Source organism: Gorilla gorilla, chromosome 9, assembly GCF_029281585.2.
Source record: "Gorilla gorilla gorilla isolate KB3781 chromosome 9, NHGRI_mGorGor1-v2.1_pri, whole genome shotgun sequence".
NCBI lineage: Eukaryota > Metazoa > Chordata > Mammalia > Primates > Hominidae > Gorilla > Gorilla gorilla.
In genome coordinates, this window is record NC_073233.2 from 141,367,150 (window position 1) to 141,390,117 (window position 22,968).

Here is a 22,968-nt window from a genome sequence, read left to right on the forward strand (position 1 = left end):
GACAGTAGAACCCTACCATCTGAGGGGTTTTTTGAGATGTATTTTCTATGAATGAGAACTTGTCGCATTACCACCAACTCAGCTGATACGGATGAAAAATAGTACATGTATGCCCCTATCCTCTCTTCATACACGCCAATAAACTTTTCCAGTGTAGTCTGTTGTTTGTAGTTTGTCACTGCTTTAGCCCTGATTTTGGAAAGGAAAGTGGTAAATGAGATTGGAATCAAGTAGCCAAGAGAGTATGCCTGGAAGGGGAACAGAGTCTGAGAAGTCTCTTTTTTGAGTGACTATTATGTACAGGACACACTATTCTAAAATTAGCAAATTTGACCAAATTGAAGATTGTGCAAAGACTGTTTTTCACAGAAAATATCTCCCTTAGATGCTTAAAATGTCTTCCTTCACCCTGAAGAATTCACAAGTCTTCTTTGGGAGGACTTACATTTCTGTGAAATCAAGGCCCAAATTAGAAGCACCATCACACAGGTTGATGAGTGCAGCTGACCCATAGAACTTCTGCAGGAAGCCAGAGCCTGCAAGACCAGGACACGGGACTGTAAGTTTTAAGGGGATGGTGGGGATGTGGAGGGCAGTGATCACAGGGGAAATGAGAGAGCATGGAGCATTCTGCAGAACTGATCAGATGTTGTAGGGGCTCTGGAGACTTTGGAGAAGCCGGGAGACCGAGGGGTAGGAGTTGTTAAAATTAGAAATAGAACAGGATTTAAGTCACAATTTACTCCTTCCTGGTTTGGCCTAAAGCAAGTCTCAAGTGAAGGACAACTGAATGGCTCTTCTCCCTTCATCTTGAGGTTCGCTTCAGCTGATAGAAAACTGGGAAGTTTTAGCCTGCATGTCTTTCCCTCTCTTTGTCCTCCTTAACTCCAAGCCTGGGGTCTTATCCAGGATGAGAGCTAACTTTCTGCTTCTAGAACTGTGCTTAATTAAACATTTTAATTAAAACCAACAAGAGTGATTGTGGCTGTCAGGATGTGAAAGGAAAGCTGATAAAGTTCCTTGCACCCAGTCCAATTGGCTGCCAGAGGACATGCCGCTGGAGAGAAGGCAGAGAGCCCTGGAGCTGTGGGACCCAGCACAGGAGCAGCACAGGAGCACTGCAGTCCCTGGGGTAGCTGCCTCTGCAGCCAAAGAGCAAGAAGCAAGAGGGCATGTTCCCTCTCCTCTTACTCCCTGAGGCTACTTCCATATGTGTGTGTGCTTAGAGCCAGGAAGGTTTAAGACAGAAGAAATACAAGCGTTTACAGTCATTCCTGCATTTTTCCTTTCAACAGTTACTTACCTACAGCCTACTCTAAATAAAGCACTCTGGTCCTTGCTCTGGGCATGGGCGCTGGAACGAGCATGTCAGAATGTGAGTATGCTGAATCATGGGGCGAGAGACTCTAAAAAAGCCTCCATGGTTTACCATGGAACTTCTTACCCTAAAACATGTATATATGTGGTTTTCATCCTTGGCCAGCATGACCTTTTCTGAGATTTACCAAAATCACCTTACTGGCTTTTTTGAATTATGCCCCAGGTTGTCAAAAATTCCAATATGCTATTCTGAGATTTGCAGAAGGGGGTTAGGGGATTCCTAGGGGAAAATAACGCACGCCACAGCCTCGCCTTGCTTTCAGTCATTCTCCCATCATGTATCAGACCGAGACCTAGTGGGCTGTTGTCAGCTATAGACATAAATCCTGGTTTTCAGGTAGAGAGTTGACAAAAATAAACTGAAAATCACTGTCCTAAAGCAAAGTTTGCTTTACACACAAACCTCCCACAAGTCAATCTGGCCCTGTGCATTTAGGAATCCATCTAATCCCGCAGGCTTTGAGACCAAGCCAGTTCTCAGGCTTTGACAACTCCCCATGAAACCCGGTTAACAGCTTGGATTCACAAATCCCCCGTTCCCAGCTCTTCCCTGCCACATCAGCACAGTGACGCGAACAGACTGTGCCATTTGAAAGCACTTCCCTGGTGTCTCTCAACCCCAGGATTCTCTGTACCATCTACCCCTTGCTGGCTGTGACATCCTGACCTTGGAGAATTTGTCACCCTAGAAATACAGACATAGACATAGGCCCAAGGAGTGACATCTGTTGCTAGGAGTGATCAGAAGACAAAAAGAAAATGTGGTGCCCAGCACAAGGGAATTACTTGATCAAAACCCGCCTCAACAACTCAATTCAACAAGACAACAAGAATTGGCATGTTCTAAGTACTGAGAGAGATGTGAATTTGCGAGTTATTTAGAGCAGTACTTCTCAAGCTCTTTCATAGAAATAACCTGAAAACCTTATAAAAAGCAGATTTTTGGCCAGGCGCGGTGGCTCAAGCCTGTAATCCCAGCACTTTGGGAGGCCGAGGCGGGCGGATCACGAGGTCAGGAGATTGAGACCATCCAGACTAACATGGTGAAACCCAGTCTCTACAAAAAAATACAAAAAATTAGCCCGGCGTGGTGGCAGGCGCCTGTAGTCCCAGCTACTCGGGAGGCTGAGGCAGGAGAATGGCATGAACCCAGGAGGCAGAGCTTGCAGTGAGCCGAGATCGTGCCACCGCACTCCAGCCTGGGTGACAGAGTGAGACTTCGTCTAAAAAAAAAAAAAAAGCAGATTTTTGTTCTCTAGATCTGGTGTGGAGTCCACATTTGTAATCACTCTTTTCGTGTCAGGGATTTAGAGAGCAATACAAGGCATAGGCAGTAAGAGACAGAATGGGGTTACAGTCAAGGAGGGTCAACCAGGAGGAGGAAGAAGAAGGCCCCCATCCATGATCAGCAGAACAATGGCCTCTCAGAGGCATCTGTGCCCTGATCCCCGGAACCTGTGCATGTGGTACCTTACATGGCAAAACAGACTTTGCAGCTGTGATTAGGAGTATGGACCTTGGAATGGGGAGATTATCCTAGATCATTTAGGTAGTCCCAATGTAATCGCATGAATCCTCAAAATCACAGAGGCTTTCCTGAGTCAGAGAGAGGTCATGATGAGGAGTCCATGCTCTTTACTGCCCCGTGATACGGAAGTCCATAGCACGGACAGGACAGGAGAGAGGCCTGCAGCTGATGCTGGGCCCAGCTGCCAACTGGCAAAGGAAACAGAAGCCTCAGTCTTGAAACAGCAAGGAACTGAATCCTGGCAACACTTGAACAAGCAACAAAGGTGATTCTCCCCTAAAACCTCTAAAAAGAAACACAGGCCTATCAATATTTTAATTATACCCCAGCCAGACCCATATGAGACTTCTGACCAATGGAAATATAAGATAGTAAGTGCCTGCTGTTTTAAGCCATTAAATTTGGAGTATTTTGCTATAGCAGCAACACAAAATAACATACTGCCTATCTGACTGCCCTGCAAACATCTTCAAGATAAAAAAAAAAAACTGATATTCCCACTTCTAGTCTCTTTCTATAGTTGATGGACCATACACAGCAGCTAGGGAGAGGTCTCTAAAATTTTGTTCTGATCATAATCCTCCCCAACCCCTCTCTAAAATTCTTTAATGGCTCAAACTTCTTGCAGAAATAAAGGTATCTGTATAACTTCCCTTTTCTCAGTTATCCAGTCCACCTCTGCCTGTAGGACCTTCCTTCTAGTCAAATAAGCTGGACTAACTCTGCCTCATGGCTCAGTACCATCCTATTCAGACCTCACCTCCTCTGGGAAGCCACCTCTAATACCTTGCCAGTGAGCCAGGTGCCTGATAAACTGCTCCTAATCCTGTTGTTTTAGCATCTGTCAGGTGACTGTCCTTGTTCATCTGACATCTGACCATGAGCTCCTTGAGAACAAGGATAGCTGTCTCTCTCTCTCTTCTACCTACAGCTCTCATAACAAGTTCCCAGCAAATGCAGGTTGAATGATCACCCGCTGTAGTATAACGTGAAATATCTTTGATTTTTTTCCTGGATCCTGTCACGGAACTCCTAAAACCCTTGGATTATCCTGAAGGATCAGAGAGTGCCTTTTGTTATTCATAATGAGCCCCTGTGATAACACCTGATTTTATGCTAAAGAAGTGACAGGATGGGGCCCTAAGATAGCCTTAAAATGGGGCCAGTCTCTAGGAAGAACAAGTGGATTGGAGGGTTGAAACTTTCAGCCCCACCCACCAAGCTCCAGGAAAAGGTGGGTGGGGGCTGTGGATGAAGCTCTATAAAAACTCTTGAACCACAAGATTTAATGAGCTTCTGGGTTGCTGAACACATGGCCGTGCCTGGAGAGTAAGGTGCCCAGAGAGAGCAGGGAGGCTGTGTAACCCCCACCCCACATCTTGCTCTATCAATCTGGTCTGTTCATCTACATCCTCTGTAATGTCCTTTATAATAAATAAGTAAACATTAAGAGAGTGTTTCCCTGAGTTCTGTGAGCCACCCTAGCAAATTAATTGAGCCATAGGAGGGGATTGTGGGAATCCCTGATTTATAGAAGTGCAGGTCAAAACCTGGTGCTGCAATTGGCATGTGTGAACACACTGGGCACCTAAAATGGACATGATGCTTTACCAACAATGTCTGGTCTTCCCAGCAACTCTAAAAGGCAGGCATCATTATCTGCATTTTTTCAGATGAAGAAACTAAAATGTAAAGAGAATGCATAATTGGCCCAAGATCACAGAGGAAGCAAGTCACTAGCACCTGGATTCTTTTATTTATTTATTTATTTATTTATTTATTTATTATTATTATTATACTTTAAGTTCTAGGGTACATATGCACAACGCGCAGGTTTGTTACATATGTATACATGTGCCATGTTGGTGTGGTGCACCGATTAACTGGTCATTTAGCATTAGGTATATCTCCTAATGCTATCCCTCTCCACTCCCCCGACCCCACAGCAGTCCCCAGTATGTGATGTTCCCCTTCCTGTGTCCATGTGTTCTCATTGTTCAATTCCCACCTCTGAGTGAGAACGTCTGTACCCTTGTTACTAGGAAATTTGGGAGGAGACCACCAATTGAATATTTACTAAATTCTATGCCTTGTGTAAGGGGCATTGTATATGTTATTTAATTTAAGAAAAATGTGAAAAAGTGGTAATCGAGGTCCAGAGAAAGAAATATGTAACTCTTTTTCAGAAAAGCAGGTAAATGCATGCTGATAACAATGGAGTAAAAATAAAAATAAAGGAAAAAAAAAACAGAAAAGCAGGTAAAAGTCTACACAAGCCTTGTTCCTTGCGAGACGTAGGCAATTTCCTCTGATGGAGAAGAATGGGGAGAAGATACGGGGCAGAGAGAACTGCTTGAACAGAGTGCTACTTACAAAGTATGCCATCTGTGGTTCAGAGGACTCGTAAGAACATGGCATGAAGTCGAAGACAGCAGGAAGCAATCAAGAAAGACTGGAAAATACTCTCGCCTGTCTGCCATGGCAGGGTCTTTGGGTTTCCACCTGATAGATGTGGTGATCTGTATCTAGTTTTTAAGAAGGCCAAGTACAAGGTCAACACCATTCTAGAGTCACATGGGAGGTTTATGAAGGAAGGGCTCATCCAGTCATAATGCAGACTAGATTTGATGATGTCTGCATTCAATAAGGGTAAAAAAATTCAAGAACTATTTCAGAAGCCACCTAAATAGATTGGTGATTGATTGGTGGTTTTTAGAACTGAGGAAGAGGGAGTCTTAAATGACTTTGGTGTTTCTAGTATCTGTGGCTGGGTAAAAGATAAAATAATAGTCATAAAACAGCCTTTGCAAAATTATGACAGTAGGAGAAACCTGACATAGTTGACTCTATCTTGCTTCTAACCTCCAAACTGTCCTTGGTCATTCCTGGGTGTGGGCCAAGCTTACTCTGGGAGAAATTTAATTTATAGTTTAATCTTAAACTCCTTAAAGCAAGGTTGATAATAGCCCTTCCCCAAACTAAACTGCCTTTGTAAAATTAATGAAAGGCCACCAGTTTAGAGTTATGAGAGGGGCATGAATTTTGCTAAGATGTAGGCAGGGTTAAACGATAACCAGGCATTGTTCTGTAGGTCATAAGATTTGTAACTTTCCCAATTACTTTTCTAGATAACATCACTATTTTAGAACCCAAGATTGACCTTTTGAGATGTCTTTTCAGACTTTGCATTTCTGATGACCAACTGACTCCACCTGGACCTGCAATTTGTGACTCAACAGGTCCTGTGGCCCCACCCAGAGACTGACTCAGTGCACAAGAACCATTTTCCACACACCTATGATTTCATTCCCAATAACACTCCTGTTCCCTAGCCCCCTGCCCACCAAACTATCCTTGAGAAATCCTAACCTTCATCTTTGGCGAAACTGATTTGAGTAATAACTCTACCTGCCATGTGGCTAGACTTATGTTAATAAGACTCCTTCTCTACTGCAATAGCACAGTCTCAGTAAGTTGGCTTTTTCTGTGCAGTGGGCCAGGAGACCCTGTGAGGTAATTACAGTCATAGTTGGGAGAGAGTATATGAGTTTGGTTTTGAACATGTGGAATTTGTGAAACCTCGAGATGTCTGGTGTAAACTGAAAATAGTCATGAATCTCAGGTTAAGTCACTGATAATGATGTGCTGGAGTCAGCTTCTACCCACTCATCAGAGCTTATTGCTAAATTTTCAGAAATTATATGAGCCAATTACTAAATACAACCACTAATAAAAGTTGAGTTATATAAACTTTTGATTAAATAAGTTATAGCTTAAAAGGCAATGAATACTCAAAAGCCATTATTTTCTAATTATTTTACTATTATCTGAGCTCTTAAGGTAATTTCTGTTCATTTTCTCTATATGGTGAAAACACTGTATAATGGTTTGCTACTGTGCCCCCTTCTCAACTCTGTTTGTAGCCTAAAATTGACCATGGTGAGCATATTTACACCATGAAAATCAGCAAATGCTGCAAATCAAGGCTTGACTGTTTTGTTTATTGTCTAGGCTTAAGAAAGACATAGAGAAAATGTTAATAATAATAGAGATTAAACTTAACATTCTATCATGTCTGTAACCATTACGTTGTGAATAGCACAAAAAATTCAGGAAATATTGTTTGACTATTCAAAACCTATTATCTAATTCAGCAAAGAAGTTACTCAGTCATTGACAAACAAAAGAAGTTCTAACATGTGTTTTTGTTATTTTACTTTAGCATATTTAATGTAAATAAAAATATCAACCAACACCCATGTCGGAACTACACTTGTTCATCATAAATTGGCTATGGATACAAGAATTTTGCAAAAATCAGGGAAAATATTCTATGAGAATCAATTAAGCTTTACTGAATTTCCAGTAAGGAATATTGTGGATTCCTTATTTGAAAATACCACGCTAGAGATCCTTTATGTCAGTAAATGTTATAGTAATTAAATATACACACATACACAGACAAACACACACACAAGTACTTTTTTTTTTTTCCTCAGAGATCTGATAGTTAAAAATTTGCCAGCACAATGCTGCAATACTGATCACAGATCCAAAGATACTCCTGAACATCTTTGGCATGAAGTGCAAATTAATCCTAGCCATGGAGAAGATCCTTTTTAGATATCCTTTGCTGTTGCTTTCTTTCTTCAGGTCTCTAGGACAGTAGTTGGTTCTTTTTAATTAACTCTTTGTTCAATGCAATATATCAGTTGAATTTCAGTTTGTTTTCAATTTTTGTTTTCCTCTCGTATGCTGCTTCTTCTTTAGGACTTTTATTATTTTTTTTCTGGCCTCACTGGTGTTAACAACTTATTCTAATTTAGATCCATCTGCAAACATCATTAACATGCTATTTACTCCCTCATTAACACTGAAACATTATCGTTTATCACTATCTGTGGTAATGATCATGGGATTAAGGGTATGGAGGCTTTAAGAAGTTTTGATTCTAATCAGCAAGTTGAAAAGGATGCATCTAGGCCTACCCTAAATTGTCCAATGGCATGTCAAGGGCTTGGGGACTAGGTTTAAAAAGTAACTAGAATTCAGCCTTCAAGTTGAAATTCAATTTTTCCCAATATGGTATTATTTGAAAACTAGAAGGAACATCGGGAGATTTCATGCCAAAATAATATTGGTCCTGGCAGTTACAAGTTCCATTTATATGAGTGTCTCATGAGCCTTCAAGGAAAACAGTAAAAAGGATTACAGTGGCTGATAATTGGTCTTGAAAATGAGATTTTTAGTCAGGTGGGTGCATGGCTGGGAAAAAAAGCTGCAGGAGCCTAGAATTAAACTAAAATAGGAGAGAATCATGGGGTGTAGATTTTGTCCTGAGATCAATAATCAGTAGATTATTGGAGGGCAAACATAATCTGCGGTCAGCAGGGCAGTGTTACCAAATGTTCTCCAAGCTAACTCTATTTAACTCTGTTAAATAATGAAATTTTAGTAAACTGTATAATGATAGCTCTCAGTTGCAAGGGGAAGAGCAATGTGTTCCAAGAAGCAAGATCAAAGCCCAGCTGCACAAAGTCAGCCCACATTGCCAAACGTGAGTGGAAAGGCATCATTTGTAGAATGTGGTCAGCTGTGGGCTCAAGAGAGTGAATTTAAGCAGTACAGGAAATGATTACAAGCCATCAAGATGGAGAACAGGGTGTCACTCGGAGACCAGAAGAAGAGAAATCAGGCATTTCGTTGTGTATGTTTCTCACTAGTTGCTCTTGTTAGGGCTCAAAGAAAAAACGGAAATTATCATTTCTACGGCTACCTACAACACTTTAATTATTTTTCCTCTTCAGATTTGAACAAATTGTTGCAAACTGTAGAGTTGGGATTGTTGATTCAGCAACAGAGAGAAAATTGAAAACTGGGAGTTTCAACCTCCATAACCATTGAATGTTAAGGCTCAGTCATTCACTCTTATTTTGTTTCTTTTAGGCCTAAATGAACCCTTTATTTATTGAAACTTGCCTTCCTTATTGTGTATTAAGGAATAACCAAGATAAACATCCTAGCAAACAAACTGTGGCAATGACACCAACAGTCCTTAATGCTCTGGATATCAATTGCTTTCGAGTCTTCCAGCTGAGTCCTCAGGCACCACAGAGCAGAAACAAGCCATCCCTACTGTAGCCTCTCAGAATTCCTGACCCACAGAAACAGTGAGAAATAATAATTATTGAAAGTTTAAGCCTCCAATCTTGGGAGTAGGTTTTTATGCAGCAACAGATACTAACACAGCTCTTTCTTTTCTTTTTTTTAAATTATACTTTAAGTTCTGGGGTACATGTGCAGAATGTGCATTTTTGTTACATAGGTGTACACGTGCCATGGTGGTTTGCTGCACCCATCCACCCGTCATCTACATTAGGTGTTTCTCCTAATGCTATCCCTCCGCTAGTCCCCCACCCCCTGGCAGGCCCCGATGTGTGATGTTCCCCTCCCTTCGTCCATGTGTTCTCATTGTTCAACTTCCACTTCTGAGTGAGAACATGCGGTTTTTGATTTTCTGTTCTTGCGTTAGTTTGCTGCCCATCAGTGATAGACTGGAACAAGAAAATGTGGCACATATACACCATGGAATACTATGCAGCCATAAAAAAGGATGAGTTCACGTTCTTTGCAGGGACATAGATGAAGCTGGAAACCATCATTCTTAACACAGCTCTTTCTAACTAAAAATGTCCTATATCTGCAGCAGGATTTACTGAATTGAATTAAGCAGAAGGGCTAAATTGTCATGATTGACTAATCAAGAACATGAAACTTTTATTTCTAATAATATAGGAAGCACACATGAACCCATTACTCAAAATAAAAGACAGGACCTTTTGAATAATTGATGTGTGACTGTGGGGTAGTCCCAGTCCCATACCCTTACCCACCAGTAGCCAAATACACCACATCCTAAATCCCATGATAATCATGTCATTGCATCTTTTTCATATATGATTTTAGGGCATACAATATACATTATAATTTGGAATTTATTTTTTCACCTGATATTATATTACTAAGTTATCCATGTCGTCTACCATATTTGTTTTGACTGCTTCTTCCATTGTGTGAGTAAACCATAGTTTGTTCAGCCATTCACCTGATGATGGTCATTTGAGTTGCTCCCTAGCTCTGCAATTGTGAACAGTACTACTTTAAACCCCTTATGAATATTTTCTTTATTGTGCAAGTGCATCAATTTTGCTAGAGTATAAACCTAGGGAGTGAAATAACTGAGTTAAATTTACAATATTATTATAGAAATGTTTTCTGTGTCTTAAAAAAAAAAAAGGCCCTGTGGTTCAAAACATATTCACTCATATTTTCTATTAACAAGATTTTATCTATGTAAATTCTTAATCCGTCTAAAATTGATTTTTGTTTATCATGTGAGGTAGAAATCTCACTTTATATTTTTTCCTTGTCAATATCCAGGTTTTTTTTTTTGTTTTTGTTTTTGTTTTTTGAGATGAAGTCTTGCTCTTGCCACCCAGGCTGGAGTGCAATGGTGCAATCTCAGCTCACTGCAACCTCCACCTCCCATGTTCAAGTGCTTCTCCTGCCTCAGCCTCCCTAGTAGCTGGGATTATGGGTGACCACCACCACAGCCCACTAATTTTTTTTATTTTCAGTAGAGACAGGGTTTCACCACATTGGCCAGGCTGGTCACGAACTTCTGACCTCAGGTAATCTGCTCACCTCTGCCTCCCAAAGTGCTAGGATTACAGGCGTGAGCCACCATGCCTGGCCATTATCCAGTATTGTAATTTTAATTGTTTAATTGATCTGACATGACATATCTGTCTTATATGAAAGTTTTATGTATGCACAGGTCTGTTTTGGGACTTTCTATTCAATCCCATTGGTTAATCTGTCTATCCCCCTGCCAATACCACATTGTTTCAATTATCACCCCTTTTAAATAAATCCTGATATTTGGTAGGGCAAGTGTCTCATTATAGTTCATCTTTTTCTATTGTGTCCTTTATTCAAATATACAGATTTTTAGAAAAATCTTACTAAGATTCATTAAATAATCTGCTGACATTCTGATTGAATTGTATTGACTCAATGTCTAGGTGCATTTGAGAATTGATATTTATATAGTATAGCTTTTTATTCATAAACATAGTGTATTTTTGTCTATTTAGGTCTTTATTTCTAGATAAAATAATTTTATGGAGATCTTTCGCATCTTTTGATAGATTCATTTATAGGTACTTAGTATTCTCTGATACTATTGTAAATAATGTCTTCTTTTTCACTGTGTTTTCTAGTTGTTAGCTACTGGTGTACAAAAGGGCAGCCGACATTTTGTATTCTGTATTTATACCTGGCCTTTCTTCCAACCCCCACCCCACACACACCTGCAACAGATGCATACATTTATAATAATTTGCCTACTCGCTATTTTGGTTTTTCTATGTAAATAATTAAGTCATCTGCAAGAATTTCCTCATTTCTAATTTATATGCTTCTAATTTTTTTATTCTTGTTTCATTGTACTGAATAGGACGGTAAACACAATTTTGGACATGTGTGCTGATAGTCAACTTTTTAGTCTCAACCAAATTTTAAATGAAATGTCTCTTACATTTTCCATTTGATATGATATTCTTTCCTGAGTTTTTTAGTTTGTCTGTTTGTTTTATCTCTTTTGTGATGGTTAATTTTGTGTCAACCTAGCCAAAAGGCACTCAGATATTTGGTCGAATATTATTCATGGTGTTTCTGTAAGGGTGTTTTGGATGACATTAACATTTAAATTGGTGGATTTTGAGTAAAGCACATTGCTCTCCATAATGTGGGTGGGCCTCGGCCAATCCATTGAAAGCCTGAATAGAACAAAAAGATAAATCTCCCCAGAGCAAGAGCTAATTCTTCAGGCTTCATGTGCAACATGAGCTCTTCCTGGTTTTCAAGCCTGCTACCCGATCCTGTAGATTTTGAACTTTCTAGACTCCATAATTGCATGAGCCTATTATTTCCTTTTCTAGTTTCTTAAGTCTTATAATAAATCATAAATACACACACACACACACACACACACACACACACACACACATTATATTGGTTCTGTTTCTCTGCAAAACCCAATACAGTCTTAACCAGATTTAAGAAGCTCTCAAATATTCCTAATTTCCTAATAAAATTTTTTTCATAATTATCAATGGGTATTAACATTTTATTCAACACTTTTTATATATCTACTGAGATATTCATGTAGCTTTTTGTCTTTTACTCTGTTAATGTGATACATTACCTCATGGATTTTCTAATAATAAATAATTATTGAATACCTAGAAAAAAAACCAATTTGATCATGGGATAGTATGGATTTTTTTTCGAATATGCTGAAAAACTCAATTTGTTAATATTGTTTAGAAATTTTGCTTCTATATCCCAGAGTAAAATGAAGCAGTAATTTTCCCTTGTAGTTTATTTATTTTTTGTCTTTTTTAGAACTGGTTTTAGTAACAGAGTAATATTATCCTTTTAAAAAGAGTTGGAGAAAATTTCATTTATTTTGTACTTTCAGAAAAGTTTCTGTAAAATTGGGATATTGGAATAATTTGTCCTATAAGTTCTTAGTAGGACTTGTCTACAAAACCATGTAGGAGCTGGTACAAGTGCAATGATGTTTACAACTAATTGATCACAACCGGTTACAGGGTCCTGTAGGTTTATTCTATCATTCCTTTTCTAGTTTCTTAAGCTGAAAAATTTGCCCATTGTTTTTGAGGGTTTTTAACCTCTCTCTTATTTATAGACTCTTTAAGCCTGGAAAGTTTTTGAAGCACCGCTTTTGCTAATCCTACAAGTTTTGATATGCAGAATTTTTATTACTATTTAATTCTAGATATTATATTCAAATTTTCATAATAATTTCTATCATAATAAAATATATATTTATCAATATGTTTTTAATGTCTACACATGCAGGTATTTTATAATTTCTCTTTTTGGTATTAACTTCCAAATTAATACTATCATAGTGAAAGATCATAGTCTGTATAATATCTATTGTTGAAATTAGTTGAGACATTTTATGGACAAATATACATGATCATGTTTTGTATTTTATGCATTGTTGAGAAAAACCTACCATTTCTATTTATTGGGTGTAGAACTCTGTGTGAGACAACTAGGTCAGGCTTCTTAAATATATTGCTTGGTTTCCTTTAAACTTGCTGCTTGATCTATCAATTATCAAGAGATGTGTGTTGATATCTCTCACTATGGTGGCAGATTTTCCCTATAGTTCTGCCACTTTTTCTTCATGCATTTTGAAGCTATTCTATTATATATATAATGTATATAACACATATATAATATACATAATCCATATATGAGATTAAAATTGCAATATCTTTTGAATAAATTGAACTATTTGTCACATTTATTTTTATATAATGACCTATTCCATCTCTAATGCTGATAAATTTTTTTGGTCTTAAATTTTATCTGACATTAATATAAGAATTTCAGCTCATTTAGTTAGTATTTGCCTGACATATTCATTTCTCATTCTTTACTTTTAACTTTCTCATATCTTTGTGCTGTTTTACTTCTCTTACAGAGTCCACATCTGTATCTTTTAATCAAATCTATCAAAATTCATCTTCAAATATGAAATAAGTTCATTTATATTTATGTTAATTCTTGATTTTATCATATTAATTTATTATTTGCCTTTTTCTACATTTCCTATGTTACTTTTTATCTTTAATTTTTTGTTTGGTTTTTCAGAGCCATAAGATTAGACGTGATAAGGCTAGAACTTTAGTACCCCCTTTTCCAACTTCCATCATGGTGAGATCATCTATATCAGTGCCTTCCAATTAAAATAAAAACCACAAATGTAAGCCAAATGTGAAATCTTAAATTTTCTAGTGAACACATTAAAGAAATTAAAAACAAAATTAATTTTAATTGTGTATTTTATTTAACTGAAAATATTCAATGTTATTTCAATATGCAGTTAATATAAAAGTTTAGTGAAAAAGTGTATGTTTTTTATAACAGCTTTTTGAAATCTGGTATGTACTTTATACAGTTAGCAATTTTAATTCAGAATAGCTACATTTCAAATGGCTAATGCATATCATATTAAATAGTCCAGGTCTAGACTTCTAGTTCCTTTACTATTTTACCTTCCTATTTTAAACTAAAATAAAAAACTTTAACAAGGTATTTGGCCACCTTTATTTCATGTAGCTCTTGTAAGAACTCCCAGAGCCTTGCCTATTATTTCAATATTTCATAAAATCATATAATTAATTATGAAATTCTGACAAAAGTTCTGATATCTTATAATCACAAGAATATTTTTGTTATGCCCTCCCTCATATGTAAGTGAAAATGTGGCTGTATATAAGCCTTAAAGTGCTTTTTTTGCATCCATTGTTACTATTGAAGAATCTATTATTAATTTGATTTTTAGTCTTTTTTCTCTGTAAGCTTTTGAATTTTTCTCTGACTTAGTGTTCTCAAATTGTATTACATTTCTAGACGTAGGCTTTTCCTTTCCCTTTTGCACTCTTTGAACATTTTCTATCTATAATCTATTGTTTCAATTGATAGAAGTATGTTTTAAATATCTTCTCATCTTCATTAAAACAATTCTCTCCTTCTGAGATCTCCATTTTTCAGATATTAGTATGTCTATCTCTAACCTTCACATTTCTTAGCTTTAAAATATATATTCCATTGTTTTTCTTCTCTTCTCTCATATTGAAGATGTACTTAATATGGCGTTACAATGAATTAATTGGTCTCTCAGTTGTGTTCGTTCTATTTATCCCATCTATTGTGTTTTTTGAGTATTATATTTTTCATACTCAATATTCGTCTTGGTTATTTTTATGTTTCCTTGTTCTTGAGTCAAATTGCTGTCTTCCTCTATCTGTTTTGTTTGTTTTTCAAACTAATTGTAATTTTTACCCCAGCTGTTTTAGTAGTTTTGTCTTTGGAAACTATAGTTTTGTATTTTATATTTTCTTTGAAATACACTTTTCAAAAGCCTTGTAAGTTTGTTTTCTTCTGGGAATTTGGCTACACAGCCAAGCAGAGCTCACTCTGAAAGGCCGGACTCGTGCTTTCAGCCTCAAAGGCTCTGGGGACAAGGGGAGGTGGAGGCCAGGAACCAGGAAAATGCAGTCAGCCACTCAGCACTGCACAAAACAATTCTTCAGGCAGGACTTCATTTTTTTTTTTTTTTTTTAGAGAGGGAGTCTCGCTCTGTTGCACAGGCTGGAGTGCGGTGGCTCAATCTCGGCTCACTGCAACCCCTGCCTCCCGGGTTCAAGCAATTCTCTGCCTCAGCCTCCCTAGTAGCTGGGATTACAGGCACCCACCACCACGCCCAGGTAAATTTTTTGTATTTTTACTAGAGATGGGGTTTCACCATCTTGGCCAGGCTGGTTTTGAACTCCTGACCTCATGATCCACCTGCCTCAGCCTCCCAAAGTGCTCGGATTACAGGCATGACCCACCGCACCAGGCCGACTTCACTTTTTGTTATTGGAAGACATAACTTGGATTGTAATTCATAACCTTGGGGATAAGTTTGGGTTTTGGTTTTTTCTTTGTTTGTTTGTTGTTGTTGTTGTTCACTCCCTGCAAACAAAGGGCTCTTTAGTCCTTTACTGATTTTATACCTGAGAGCCCCTGTACCAGGGATCTGAGTTTTTTTTTTTTTTATTATTATACTTTAAGTTTTAGGGTACATGTGCACAATGTGCAGGTTAGTTACATATGTATACATGTGCCATGCTGGTGCGCTGCACCCACCAACTCGTCATCTAGCATTAGGTATATCTCCCAATGCTATCCCTCTCCCCTCCCCCAACCCCACAACAGTCCCCAGAGTGTGATATTCCCCTTCCTGTGTCCATGTGATCTCATTGTTCAATTCCCACCTATGAGTGAGAATATGCGGTGTTTGGTTTTTTGTTCTTGCGATAGTTTACTGAGAATGATGGTTTCCAATTTCATCCATGTCCCTACAAAGGACATGAACTCATCATTTTTTATGGCTGCATAGTATTCCATGGTGTATATGTGCCACATTTTCTTAATCCAGTCTATCATTGTTGGACATTTGGGTTGGTTCCAAGTCTTTGCTATTGTGAATAATGCCTCAATAAACATACGTGTGCATGTGTCTTTATAGCAGCATGATTTATAGTCCTTTGGGTATATACCCAGTAATGGGATGGCTGGGTCAAATGGTATTTCTAGTTCTAGATCCCTGAGGAATCGCCACACTGACTTCCACAACGGTTGAACTAGTTTACAGTCCCACCAACAGTGTAAAAGTGTTCCTATTTCTCCACATCCTCTCCAGCACCTGTTGTTTCCTGACTTTTTAATGATTGCCATTCTAACTGGTGTGAGATGATATCTCATAGTGGTTTTGATTTGCATTTCTCTGATGGCCAGTGATGATGAGCATTTTTTCATGTGTTTTTTGGCTGCATAAATGTCTTCTTTTGAGAAGTGTCTGTTCATGTCCTTCACCCACTTTTTGATGGGGTTGTTTGTTTTTTTCTTGTAAATTTGTTTGAGTTCATTGTAGATTCTGGATATTAGCCCTTTGTCAGATGAGTAGGTTGCGAAAATTTTCTCCCATTTTGTAGGTTGCCTGTTCACTCTGATGGTAGTTTCTTTCGCTGTGCAGAAGCTCTTGAGTTTAATTAGATCCCATTTGTCAATTTTGTCTTTTGTTGCCATTGCTTTTGGTGTTTTGGACATGAAGTCCTTGCCCACGCCTATGTCCTGAATGGTAATGCCTAGGTTTTCTTCTAGGGTTTTTATGGTTTTAGGTCTAACGTTTAAATCTTTAATCCATCTTGAATTGATTTTTGTATAAGGTGTAAGGAAGGGATCCAGTTTCAGCTTTCTACATATGGCTAGCCAGTTTTCCCAGCACCATTTATTAAATAGGGAATCCTTTCCCCATTGCTTGTTTTTCTCAGGTTTGTCAAAGATCAGATAGTTGTAGGTATGCGGCGTTATTTCTGAGGGCTCTGTTCTGTTCCATTGATCTATATCTCTGTTTTGGTACCAGTACCATGCTGTTTTGGTTACTGTAGCCTTGTAGTATAGTTTGAAGTCAGGTAGTGTGATGCCTCCAGCTTTGTTCTTTTGGCTTAGGATTGACTTGGCGATGCGGGCTCTTTTTTGGTTCCATATGAACTTTAAAGTAGTTTTTTCCAATTCTGTGAAGAAAGTCATTGGTAGCTTGATGGGGATGGCATTGAATCTGTAAATGACCTTGGGCAGTATGGCCATTTTCACGATATTGATTCTTCCTACCCATGAGCATGGAATGTTCTTCCATTTGTTTGTATCCTCTTTGATTTCCTTGAGCAGTGGTTTGTAGTTCTCCTTGAAGAGGTCCTTCACATCCCTTGTAAGTTGGATTCCTAGGTATTTTATTCTCTTTGAAGCAATTGTGAATGGGAGTTCACTCATGATTTGGCTCTCTGTTTGTCTGTTGTTGGTGTATAAGAATGCTTGTGATTTTTGTACATTGATTTTGTATCCTGAGACTTTGCTGAAGTTGCTTATCAGCTTAAGGAGATTTTGGGCTGAGACAATGGGGTTTTCTAGATAAACAATTCATGTCGTCTGCAAACAGGGACAATTTGACTTCCTCTTTTCCTAATTGAATACCCTTTATTTCCTTCTCCTGCCTGATTGCCCTGGCCAGAACTTCCAACACTATGTTGAATAGGAGCGGTGAGAGAGGGCATCCCTGTCTTGTGCCAGTTTTCAAAGGGAATGCTTCCAGTTTTTGCCCATTCAGTATGATATTGGCTGTGGGTTTGTCATAGATAGCTCTTATTATTTTGAAATACGTCCCATCAATACCTAATTTATTGAGAGTTTTTAGCATGAAGGGTTGTTGAAATTTGTCAAAGGCTTTTTCTGCATCTATTGAGATAATCATGTGGTTTTTGTCTTTGGCTCTGTTTATATGCTGGATTACATTTATTGATTTGCGTATATTGAACCAGCCTTGCATCCCAGGGATGAAGCCCACTTGATCATGGTGGATAAGCTTTTTGATGTGCTGCTGGATTCGGTTTGCCAGTATTTCATTGAGGATTTTTGCATCAATGTTCATCAAGGATATTGGTCTAAAATTCTCTTTTTTGGTTGTGTCTCTGCCCGGCTTTGGTATCAGAATGATGCTGGCCTCATAAAATGAGTTAGGGAGGATTCCCTCTTTTTCTATTGATTGGAATAGTTTCAGAAGGAATGGTACCAGTTCCTCCTTGTACCTCTGGTAGAATTCTGCTGTGAATCCATCTGGTCCTGGACTCTTTTTGGTTGGTAAACTATTGATTATTGCCACAATTTCAGCTCCTGTTATTGGTCTATTCAGAGATTCAACTTCTTCCTGGTTTAGTCTTGGGAGAGTGTATGTGTCGAGGAATGTATCCATTTCTTCTAGATTTTCTAGTTTACTTGCGTAGAGGTGTTTGTAGTATTCTCTGATGGTAGTTTGTATTTCTGTGGGATCGGTGGTGATATCCCCTTTATCATTTTTTATTGTGTCTATTTGATTCTTCTCTCTTTTTTTCTTTATTAGTCTTGCTAGCGGTCTATCAATTTTGTTGATCCTTTCAAAAAACCAGCTCCTGGATTCATTGATTTTTTGAAGGGTTTTTTGTGTCTCTATTTCCTTCAGTTCTGCTCTGATTTTAGTTATTTCTTGCCTTCTGCTAGCTTTTGAATGTGTTTGCTCTTGCTTTTCTAGTTCTTTTAATTGTGATGTTAGGGTGTCAATTTTGGATCTTTCCTGCTTTCTCTTGTGGTCATTTAGTGCTATAAATTTCCCTCTACACACTGCTTTGAATGCATCCCAGAGATTCTGGTATGTTGTGTCTTTGTTCTCGTTGGTTTCAAAGAACATCTTTATTTCTGCCTTCATTTCATTATGTACCCAGTAGTCATTCAGGAGCAGGTTGTTCAGTTTCCATGTAGTTGAGCGGCTTTGGGTGAGATTTTTAATCCTGAGTCCTAGTTTGATTGCACTGTGGTCTGAGAGATAGTTTGTTATAATTTCTGTTCTTTTACATTTGCTGAGGAGAGCTTTACTTCCAACTATGTGGTCAATTTTGGAATAGGTGTGGTGTGGTGCTGAAAAAAATGTATATTCTGTTGATTTGGGGTGGAGAGTTCTGTAGATGTCTATTAGGTCCGCTTGGTGCAGGGCTGAGTTCAATTCCTGGGTATCCTTGTTGACTTTCTGTCTCGTTGATCTGTCTAATGTTGACAGTGGGGTGTTAAAGTCTCCCATTATTATTGTGTGGGAGTCTAAGTCTCTTTGTAGGTCACTCAGGACTTGCTTTATGAATCTGGGTGCTCCTGTATTGGGTGCATATATATTTAGGATAGTTAGCTCCTCTTGTTGAATTGATCCCTTTACCATTATGTAATGGCCTTCTTTGTCTCTTTTGATCTTTGTTGGTTTAAAGTCTGTTTTATCAGAGACTAGGATTGCAACCCCTGCCTTTTTTTGTTTTCCATTTGCTTGGTAGATCTTCCTCCATCCTTTTATTTTGAGCCTATGTGTGTCTCTGCATGTGAGATGGGTTTCCTGAATACAGCACACTGATGGGTCTTGACTCTTTATCCAACTTGCCAGTCTGTGTCTTTTAATTGGAGAATTTAGTCCATTTACATTTAAAGTTAATATTGTTATGTGTGAATTTGATCCTGTCATTATGATGTTAGCTGGTGATTTTGCTCATTAGTTGATGCAGTTTCTTCCTAGTCTCGATGGTCTTTACATTTTGGCATGATTTTGCAGCGGCTGGTACCGGTTGTTCCTTTCCATGTTTAGCGCTTCCTTCAGGAGCTCTTTTAGGGCAGGCCTGGTGGTGACAAAATCTCTCAGCATTTGCTTGTCTGTAAAGTATTTTATTCCTCCTTCACTTATGAAGCTTAGTTTGGCTGGATATGAAATTCTGGGTTGAAAATTCTTTTCTTTAAGAATGTTGAATATTGGCCCCCACTCTCTTCTGGCTTGTAGGGTTTCTGCCGAGAAATCCGCTGTTAGTCTGATGGGCTTCCCTTTGAGGGTAACCTGACCTTTCTCTCTGGCTGCCCTTAATATTTTTTCCTTCATTTCAACTTTGGTGAATCTGACAATTATGTGTCTTGGAGTTGCTCTTCTCGAGGAGTATCTTTGTGGCGTTCTCTGTATTTCCTGAATCTGAATGTTGGCCTGCCTTGCTAGATTGGGGAAGTTCTCCTGGATAATATCCTGCAGAGTGTTTTCCAACCTGGTTCCATTCTCCGCATCACTTTCAGGTACACCAATCAGACGTAGATTTGGTCTTTTCACATAGTCCCATATTTCTTGGAGGCTTTACTCATTTCTTTTTATTCTTTTTTCTCTAGACTTCCCTTCTCGCTTCATTTCATTCATTTCATCTTCCATTGCTGATACCCTTTCTTCCAGTTGATCGCATCGGCTCCTGAGGCTTCTGCATTCTTCACGTAGTTCTCGAGCCTTGGTTTTCAGCTCCATCAGCTCCTTTAAGCACTTCTCTGTATTGGTTATTCTAGTTATACATTCTTCTAAATTTTTTTCAAAGTTTTCAACTTCTTTGCCTTTGGTTTGAATGTCCTCCCGTAGCTCAGAGTAATTTGATCGTCTGAAGCCTTCTTCTCTCAGCTCATCAAAATCATTCTCCATCCAGCTTTGTTCCGTTGCTGGTGAGGAACTGCGTTCCTTTGGAGGAGGAGAGGTGCTCTGCGTTTTAGAGTTTCCAGTTTTTCTGTTCTGTTTTTTCCCCATCTTTGTGGTTTTATCTACTTTTGGTCTTTGATGATGGTGATGTACAGATGGGTTTTCGGTGTGGATGTCCTTTCTGTTTGTTAGTTTTCCTTCTAACAGACAGGACCCTCAGCTGCAGGTCTGTTGGAATACCCTGCCGTGTGAGGTGTCAGTGTGCCCCTGCTGGGGGGTGCCTCCCAGTTAGGCTGCTCGGGGGTCAGGGGTCAGGGACCCACTTGAGGAGGCAGTCTGCCCGTTCTCAGATCTCCAGCTGCGTGCTGGGAGAACCACTGCTCTCCTCAAAGCTGTCAGACAGGGACATTTAAGTCTGCAGAGGTTACTGCTGTCTTTTTGTTTGTCTGTGCCCTGCCCCCAGAGGTGGAGCCTACAGAGGCAGGCAAGCCTCCTTGAGCTGTGGTGGGCTCCACCCAGTTCGAGCTTCCTGGCTGCTTTGTTTACCTAAGCAAGCCTGGGCAATGGTGGGCGCCCGTCCCCCAGCCTCGCTGCTGCCTTGCAGCTTGATTTCAGACTGCTGTGCTAGCAATCAGCGAGATTCCGTGGGCATAGGACCCTCCGAGCCAGGTGTGGGATATAGTCTCGTGGTGCGCCGTTTTTTAAGCCGGTCTGAAAAGCGCAATATTCGGGTGGGAGTGACCCGATTTTCCAGGTGCGTCCGTCACCCCTTTCTTTGACTCGGAAAGGGAACTCCCTGACCCTTTGCGCTTCCCAAGTGAGGCAATGCCTCGCCCTGCTTCGGCTCGTGCACGGTGCGCGCACCCACTGGCCTGCGCCCATTGTCTGGCACTCCCTAGTGAGATGAACCCGGTACCTCAAATGGAAATGCAGAAATCACCCTTCTTCTGCGTCGCTCATGCTGGGAGCTGTAGACCGGAGCTGTTCCTATTCAGCCATCTTGGCTCCTCCCCTCGGGATCTGAGTTTTGACAAGTGTGTCGTGGGACTCACCACTAAACACGAAGATATGGGGCAAGAATTCCATAATTCTTTTTCTAAGTTTTTCTTCAAAGCCATACTAGGCCATTTTTTCTCTCAGACCAAAGACATTATATATATATATATATATATAAATGCCAGTTCAAACCCTTGCCCCACCTCTCTATCATTGTGGAGAGGAGTCTTGGGAGAGGAAGCCCTAGCCATGTTAGTTTAGCGTCTTGCTAGGAACCACTCATTTCTGTTTTTAGAGACGGGGTCTTGCTCTACCGCCCAGGCTGGAGTGCAGCGGTGCGAACATGCTCCTCAAACTCCTGGGCTCAAGCGATCCTGCTACCGCAGCCTCCCGAGTAGTTGAGATTATGGGTGTGAACCACTGAGCCCGGCCACTAATTTCCTTTTAAGAATTATTATGTCATGAGGAAATATATGCAAACACTCTCAAACTTTCTCATATTTCCAGTCTGTATAACATTTCAAAAATAATGTATTAATAATAAAGTATTTATGATTTTTATATTACAAAATAAAACAAACTCTTTTGGAATCAGAAAGTATTCTCAAACCCAAATAATTAAAATCCTGATTCTACACATAAGAAATCTGAGGCTTAGGATGAAGAATGTCATTCGACATCACCAGAAAATAGCTGGTAGCAGAACTGGGACTAGAACAAAATGCTCTGATGGCATGTCATATAATGAGACAGTGTGTACAAAGTGCCTTACTTCCTTCTTCCTTCTCCACTGTGCCATCCAAGGAACCTCTACTCTTCCTCTTACTTCCTTTAGATTTCAACTTATACTCTCGAACGTGTTCACCAGAATTGGGAAATGGGCTTCTATTTGCCTTTCATGATCTTATAACCATTCATCCTCTTTCAGAATTTATCTTTACATCTTGAAGAATTTTAACTTTATTCTTCAGTACTCAATCATCCCCTTGATCATTTTAATTGCCTCATTCTAGAGTTTTTCTATCTTATTCTTGTCTTCAGTTTTACCAATTGGAATTTTAGGCAGAAAGAATGAAGTTCTGAGGGATTTCCACCTGACAATGGGCATCTGTTGGTCATGTGAGCTAGCTGCAGATAACTGAGAGTGGACAGTAACTCCAAGCTTCTTTCCCTAGATAGGAGATAACCCAGAGAGTTCCGCCTGCAAGGCATCTGCAGGCAAATCACTGAAATTCTCTGCACTCTGTTAGGCTCCTGGCAACAAGCAGTCATAGAAGCTCCCAAAATGGAGAAAAGAAGTCCTAACGAGAAGTCCTCAAAGGAATTTAATTCCTTGGAAAAGCAGATC

General features: G+C 39.2%; 1 protein-coding gene across 2 annotated transcripts in view; it reads right to left on the bottom strand.

Moving 5' to 3' along the window:
* OPCML (opioid binding protein/cell adhesion molecule like) overlaps positions 1–22,968 on the bottom strand; it is a 1,134,040-nt gene that overhangs the window by 1,000,176 nt on the left and 110,896 nt on the right. The window lies entirely within an intron of this gene.